Source organism: Propithecus coquereli, unplaced genomic scaffold, assembly GCF_000956105.1.
Source record: "Propithecus coquereli isolate 6110/MARCELLA unplaced genomic scaffold, Pcoq_1.0 Scaffold75, whole genome shotgun sequence".
Lineage (NCBI taxonomy): Eukaryota > Metazoa > Chordata > Mammalia > Primates > Indriidae > Propithecus > Propithecus coquereli.
In genome coordinates, this window is record NW_012153618.1 from 2792102 (window position 1) to 2800237 (window position 8136).

General features: G+C 42.3%; 1 protein-coding gene across 1 annotated transcript in view; it reads left to right on the top strand.

Annotated features, from left to right (window-relative positions):
- Positions 1-492: 492 nt before the first annotated feature.
- Positions 493-8136, top strand: part of EZH2 (enhancer of zeste 2 polycomb repressive complex 2 subunit) — a 78465-nt gene continuing 70821 nt past the window's right edge. Inside the window, exon 1 of the mRNA XM_012662145.1 lies at positions 493-651. The gene's annotated coding sequence lies outside the window, so the exon portion shown is untranslated. The remainder of the gene's footprint in view (positions 652-8136) is intronic.

An 8136-nucleotide genomic window follows, 5' to 3' on the forward strand; every position in this document is an offset into this window, starting at 1 on the left:
GAGTTTTGAACTGATTCAAACTTGGCTTCCAGCCCCCGCCCCGCCCCTCCCCCGCCCGGGAACTCCGCGGCGCCGGTTCCCGCCAAGAGCCGCGAGCTCGTTGTCCCGCCCTTCGGCCGGTTCCCGCCACCCCACCCTCCCCGCCTCCCGCCCGTGCCGGGCTTCGTGCCCCCTCAGAGGCCCCCGTCCCCGCCTGCCTGCCCACCGCCTTCTTGAGAGGCGCCGTGTGTTCAGCCAAAGAACAAAGAGACGGCTACGGCTGCGCTTCCACACGGCGGGCAGCTTCCTCAGAGCGAGCCCCGCCACCGGCGCGCCCGCGCGCCCGCGCGCCCGCCCACACGCACGCGCCGCCCGCCCGCGATCCCTGAGCGCACTCTGCGTGGGGCTCGCTCGGCGCCTCCGAGCCCGGCGGGCCCTGTGATTGGATGGGCGCCCGCCTCGCGTCCCGCCAATCGGGGCGGCGCTTGATTGGATGGGGGGGGCCAAATAAAAGCGATGGCGATTGGGCTGCCGCGTTTGGCGCTCGGTCCGGTCGCGTCCGACACACAGTGGGACACAGAAGGCAGTGGAGCCCCGGCGGCAGCGGCGGCGGCGGCGGCGGCGCGCGGGGGCGGCGCGCGGAAGCGGCGCGGGCTGGCGCGCGGGACAGAGGTAAAGCGCAGCTGTTGGCTGCCCGACCGGCGGGGCTCCGGGAGTGCGACCCGGGCGGCGGCGGCGCCAGGACCTCCCCGCCGCTGTTCTGCCGGTTCCCGGTGTCGCCTAAGCGGGGCTCACCGGGGGCCGCTTTTATAGGCGCACGGTGGGAGGTGAGGGCAGACCCCTCGGAAGGGGCCATTGAGATCCGCACTGGCCCGCGCGACCCTGCGAGTGGAGCAGTGCGGATCCCCCAGAGATGCGGGGCGGGAGCCGGGGCGGGCGCGAGGCGGGGGGCGTGCGGGAGGTTCCTCTCCGGTGCCCGCCCCGCCGGGGTGCGGGGGCTGGGGCTGGGGGCGTTCCGGTGCCCGGTCGGGGTGGCAGCCCCGAGCTTCAAGTCTCCTTTGTGTGGTACGGTCGCGGCGGGAGCGCCCGGGTGGCACGGGACAGACACAAGTTGGTGGGACCGAGCCGCCGAGTCCGCACTCAGACAAAGGACGGACTGTGTCTCGGAAGGGCTCGGCGTGAGGGAAGGGCATGACACTCCGGCCGACCGCGGGCGGGAGAGGGGCGTGGAGGCGCGGGCCGCGGCCAGGGGTGGGCAGGGCTGGGCCCCCGCCCCACGCACGCCGCGGGCCCTCGGGGCGCGCAAATTCCGGGCAGGGGCCGCGGCTGCTGCGGGACGGCGTGCGCGCCGGGGAACTCGGAGTCGCTTCGCCTCTGACATTTCCCCCCAAGCAACCTGAAAGCTCCCTCATTTCTAGCAGTCTTTTCATCTGGCTTTATGTTAAGTTTGAGGGACTAGTCGAGCTGTTCGCCTCTTTCTTGATTTTGTTCTTTGGAGGGCTTTCTGTTGAGTTCCCACTTCATTGTGTATCCTCCGCCCGCCAAAAAAATCTGTGCCACGGGGTTACTTTTTGAAAATGGGAGGAATCTAGAGGAAGCACGATCTTTTGGAAAACTTGATGAACGCCTGGTGAGTTCCCACTTTCTAAAGAATCGCAATTAAAAAAAAAATTACAAGCTGTTTTGGCCAACTTGTGTGATCCATCTGAGAATGGCGACAGGTGCTAACGAAATCAACTGTCATTTAGGCAGCGATTATTTCCCCAATCCCGAGCGTTGAATGAGGATGAAGTGGTAGAAATAAATGATCAAAATAAAGTGTCTGTGACAAATGTGTGTTTAGATTATATTATTAGCGATTTCTTATTAATTGGTCTTGTTTTCCGTGAACAATAGCTTTGGTGAGTCAGAAAAGACTGGATACAGAAATATTTGTTGCTTGAGAAATTGAATGTTTGCTGTCCACAGTTAAACTAAACTTCTTTTGTTTATCACACAGGATCTGTAAAATTTAAATTCATTTGGAAATAAAAATCTGTCTTTGGTATTTAAAAATATTTTACTGCAAAGCATACTAGGTTTCAAGCAAGTCATTATCAGTTTAATTTTATGGCGTTTTAATGTCACATAAAACATTTGAAAAATAAACCTTTAAAAAACACGAATGCTGTCACAGTTGAATGCAGTTTATGCTTCTAGGGGTTTTGGAGTTTATTTTCTATTACTGTTTTCATCAGCATTAGCAACTAATTCATTTTTAGTAATAAAATGCAGGACAAGTGTGTAATACTAGTTTATTCATAATTTTATTTGCAAGAAAATGAAAGTATTTAAGATATATTTTAATTTCCTGTTCATGGTCTCTAAAGTTAGGAATAGATAGGAGACTAGTCACAGGTGTAAAGAATCCTGTTCTTTCTTTTTGGACGTGTTTTGGGGAATGTGATGCTTGTCCTGGAAACACTTAGGAAGATTGCATCTTAAATACTGATTTTTGTGGAAAGTGAATATATTCCAAGAAAAGAAGTTAGAAAAACGTAGGTACTCTTCTGATTTCATCTCTTCTAACGAAGATCTAATATTCACCTGCTAATGATTTCATAAAAATGGAGACAAATGCAGTGTAAAAAATCTTTATTACATATATTATGCAGTGTTAGACACCACTCAGCATACATTCCAGGTGCTGCTCTAAGTGTTGAGATTATAAAATGTTGGTATTACTGATAATTATGTATTTAAGAATCCTACTGATAATCTTGTCTATTGTTATTTGGTAAGCTAGTTATGCAAATTTTTGGCAGAAATTTGGATATTTTAGGATAAAAACTTGTAACTTTGCCCCTCTTGGGTATTCTGTGTTTGATAATTACTGTCTTTGTACTGGCCAAAAGATATTTTTTAAAAAGTCCCTTAGGAGAATTGGTTTAAAATTTTGCTTTAAATTATTTTCTGGTAGAACTGAGACTGTGTTTAGTCAGTTTCAGTAACAATGATTAAAAAAACACTTGTTGATTTAGTGTAGTCAGAAAAAGTTCTAGTACTTAGATACTGGCTTTACCATGCACATATGCATACAAGTGATTATGTTGGCCATTTAAAAGTTTTAGGCAGATTTCTCCAGATCACATTGGAACTTTTCCAAGATATATTCCATCCTTTGAGGTGACATGCTCAAGGAGTGTGAATTTATTTCAATATTAGCCTTTAAATAAACAGTAATTAAGAAAGTTGATTTGCTTTTTAAAAACCAACAGCAAGGACAATTCCTCCCATGATATAATGTATTTTGGGGTCAATTAGAAATGATTTACATGTTAACCTTAAAGTCTTTATGTCACTATAGATGATGAAAAAAGTTTCTGTAAATTTTGAAGGATACTGTATGGGTAGGTGAAACCTTTAGTTTGGGGGAGAGCATAAATAGAGAGGAACAATTTGTTAAATTCAGGGAAAAGTTCATAGTCAGATGATACGCTTTACTTTCTAGAGGTCTTCCCTGAATTCCTAGGCACTCTTGGGTTCCCACAGGGATTTGTTCTTATTTTATTATAGCATGTATCAAATTATATTGTAATCACTTGTTTATGCATCCATCTCCTTCACTACACTCTAAGTGCCTTGAGGAAGAGGTTCTGTCTTATTTTTCTTTGTGTACCTAGCACCTGTGTAGGTAGTTGCTAGAGAATAGAGGTTTTAATAGTTGAATGAATCAAGGAAAATATGAAAAATGTAGGGAAATAACTTGACAAAGGAACTGGTAAAGCAAACAGTATGTATTGGTATTCATGCTGTGAGAAACTTTGAAAGGTGTTTTTCTCCCTGAGAGGCACTGATTACAAAGAAAAATAAGACAGTTGTCAAGGAGAATAAGTTCCAAGGTTTTTCCTAGTTATAATATTCTGTATATTGAAAATTGGATATCTTTTAGGTGCAACTATTGGTATTCTTGTTTGCTATTTCAGGCAACTATAGAGAAGCTTGATGATGAATCTGGATATCTAGCAAATAGTATCTGCTTAATTTGATTTGATGTGTTGGTGATCCCTTTACAAAAATATAAAGAAGGGAAAGGGCAAGAGAGAGTAGCAAATCTTTTAATTGCAAGGTGTCTTGTTACAATTAATGAGTTCTTTATTGGAATAATTTGAAGTAGGTTTTGAAGCTAAAACTGAAGGAAGTAGGGATGACGGTATAATTATGAATCATTTGTTGGGATGCTCTTTTCCCCATTCTTTTAAAATGATTTAAGTATAGATTAGCAAATCCAGTGATATCTCAAAAGTTATAGCTGATAAATTTCTAAGATGGTTGCACTGTTCCATATCTTGCTACTGCACCACTACTTGGTGCAAAAATATGACAAAAATGACATGAAAAAGGGAATTAATATTAAAGTGCCTATTATTTGCCAGATACATTTTTGTTTGTATTTTACTGTGATAACATTCACATTACATGTTTTACTTTTATTTCTTGTAAAAACCACCCTGCATCTATCAACAGGTGAATGAACAACATTTGTTATATATTAATACATACAATGATATATTACTCAGATGTGGAAGGAATGAAATTCTGATACATGCTATATACAACATGGATATACCTTTAGAACATGCTAAGTGAAATAAGCTAGACACAACCTTTTGTACAAAAATCATACAAAATCATGTGATCCCATTTATACGAGTTGGCTAGAATAGGCAACTTCATAGAGACAGAAAGTAAAATAGAGGTTCCCAGGGGCTTAGGGGAGAAGCAAATGGGGGGGGTTATTGTTTAATGAGTACAAAGCTTCTGTTTGGAATGATGAAAAAATTGTGGAGAGGGATGGTGGTAATAGTTGAACAATATTTGAATATACTTAATGCCACTGAATTGTACAGTTAAAAGTGTTTAAAATGGTAAATTTTATGTTATGTATATTTTACCAGAATACAAAACACACCCTGCAAATGTTTATAGGTAAGGAAACTGTGGTCTAGAGGGGTTAGGAATTTGCCTAGGATTATCCAGCTGGGAATTTGCAGTCAGGATCCAAATTTAGTTGTTTGACTCCATATTATTAACTTCCGTATTATCTACTCCACTTATCTGCTGGCTTCGTGGGTGATTACAGATATATCAGTTCCTAGAAGAGTGAGTTTGAGTCATTCAGAGAGAGATACATTTAAAAGTAGATAATTGTAGTTTGATGGGAAGTACAATCTGATGCCCTAGACAGACTAAAAGATGTCTTTCAGGATTGTTTCTCAGCCAGAGCTGTAATAGTATGCATTTGAAGGGGGAATGTAGTAGAGTTTTAAGGGTGTGGTCCTTGGAGGCACAGTTCCTGGGTTCCAGTCCCTGAGCTGTCAATTTGTGCCTGGGGCATTATCCTCTTGATGTCTGAGCTTCCCTATCTGTAAATTGGTGAAGATAATGATAACATCCACTAAGGTGGTTGTGAGGATTAAAGGAATTGATACATGTGAAACCCTTAGAACTATAACTGGCACAATGTGTTTGATAAATGATTTTTAGTTGTTATTGTGCCAGCATTTTTAAGAGTTGATGTACTTTCTCATTAATGGAACCAAACATTTACCGAATTTAAATGTGCGTTGAAGACTGCTAAGTAAAGAAAATAGTGCTATATATGTTTTATCTATTTCTATTTAGAAATGTCTTTCCATTAAATAAAAGTAATGTGTGTTCAATTTAAAATACTGAAACAATTTAGACACTTATGAAATAGGGCTTTCTTGATCCCTGTGATCTCGTTCCTTACCTTTTGAGACAGGGTCTTGCTCTGTTGCCCAGGCTGGAGTGCAGTGGCATTGTCACAGCTCAAGGCAATCTCAAACTTCTATGCTCAAATGATCTTCTTGCCTCAGCCTCCCAAGTAGCTGGGACTACAGGCATGTACCACTATGCCCAGCTAATTTTTTAATTTTTTTTAGAGATGGGGTCTCGTTATTGCCTAGGCTGGTCTCCAACTCCTGACCTCAAGCAATCCTCCTGCCTTGGGCTCCCAAAGTGCTGAGATTACAGGAGTGAGCCACCTCGCCTGGCCCCATTGCTTACCTTTAATAGTTTGGTGTATATTGTTCCTAAACTTTGCCCAATGAATTCATATATGAATATGTATTTTTACATATATTTTATAAAAATGGGACCAAGTTATTTAGTTCTAACACAACTTTTTTTTAGGTCAATACAGAGATGTCTATTTCACTAAAAAAAGCTGATGTTTCTTTAGGGCTTGATATGGTCTTGGAGCTAAGTGCCTTATGTTCATTATTTTATATAGATACTGTAACACTGTGGTCCCCAACGCCTGGGCCATGGTTGGGTACTGGTTTTGTGGCCTGTTAGGAAATGGCTGGTATCACTGCCTGAGCTCCCCACCGTCTCATGACAACCCACTCCCCCTCCCTCAGTCCGTGGAAAAATTGTCTTCCATGAAACCGGGTTCCTGGTGCCAAAAAGGTCGGGAACTGCTGCATAACAAGAGTTGAAGAGATGAGGTAACAACTAGTTAGTGGTAGAGGAAGGATTTGAATTTGGGCACTTTGGTTTCAGAGCCCTGATCTCTCAGCCAGGGTTCATTTTTTGTGTGGCCCACAAGCTAAGAATGTTAACATTTTTAAAAGAGTTGTAAAACGACAACAAACCCCTCCAAGAGACTATGTAAGGGAGACTAAATGTGGCCTGCCAAGCCTAAAATACTTACCATGTGGCCCTTTACAGGAAAAGCTTGTTGCTCCCTGCTCTATCAGGCTATACCTCCTTTGTGAGTACCACGCACAGTATTCGAGTTTATGAATGTGTCAGTGTACAGTAAACCAGTCCACTGTGGTGGACATTGTTTTTTCTCTCCTCAAAAGAAGTGAACATCCTTATGTATCTTTGAACATTTGTGTGGCAGCTTTCTAGAAGGACAGTTGCTGTTTCAAGATTATGCACATTTCTAGTTTTAATAAGTGTCAGATTGCTTTCTAGAAAAGTATTATTTTTTTAGTTAAAAAAACTTTATGGAAATATAATTTACACACAAAGTGCACACATCTGAAGGGAATAATTCGAAGAGTTTTGACAAATGTGTGCACCTGCACTACCACCTCAATCAAGATAAATAACATTGCCATCATCTCAAGGTTCTTTCATGCTCCTTTACAAACCATTCCTTCTCAACTACTGATCAGACTTCTCTTGTTCAAGAATTCCATATAAATGGAATTATACAGTATAATAAATATTCTTTTGTGATAGGCTCTTTCATCTAGCATGTTTTTGAGATTTATCTGTGTTGTAGGTATCAGAAATTTCATTCGAGTAGTACTCCACTGTATGAATATACTACAGTTTTTAAAATTCATCTACCTGTTGATGTATACATGGGGCTATTTTCAGTTTTTGGCTATTAATAAAGCTGCTGTGGCCATTTGTGAAAGTCTTTTCTAGACATATGTTTTCATTCCTGTTGGGTACGTACCTTGCAGTTGGATTGCTGGGTCATGTGGTAAATATTTATTTCACTTTATAAGAAACTGCCAAACTGTTTTCCAAAGTGGTTGTGCCATTTTACATTGTAACTGTACAGGAGTTACAGTTTCTCCACGTATTTTTTGACACTTGGTATTGCCAACCTTTTAAAATTTGGGCCATGAAATGAGTGTTAAGTATGTCATTGTGGTTTTTATTTGTATTTCCAAGATGATCAGTGATATTGAATATCTTTTCATACGTTTATTGGCCATTTATATACTTTTTTTGTTTAAGCCTTTTTTGCCCATTTTAAAAATTGGGTTGTCTCATTGAGTTGTAAGAGGTCTTTTTTTTTTTTTTTTTTTTTTTTTAAAGATGTTTTATGTCTTTTTTTTTTTTTTTTTTTTTTTGAGACAGAGTCTCACTCTGTTGCCCGGAGTAGAGTAGTGCGGTGGCGTCAGCCTAGCTCATAGCAACCTCAAACTCCTGGGCTCAAGCAATCCTATTGTCTCAGCCTGCCGAGTAGCTGGGACTATAGACATGTGGCACCATGCCCGGCTAATTTTTTCTATATAGATTTTTAGTTGTCCAAATAATTTCTTTCTATTTTTAGTAGAGACGGGGTCTCACTCTTGCTCAGGCTGGTCTCGAACTCCTGACCTTGAGCCATCCACCCGCCTCGGC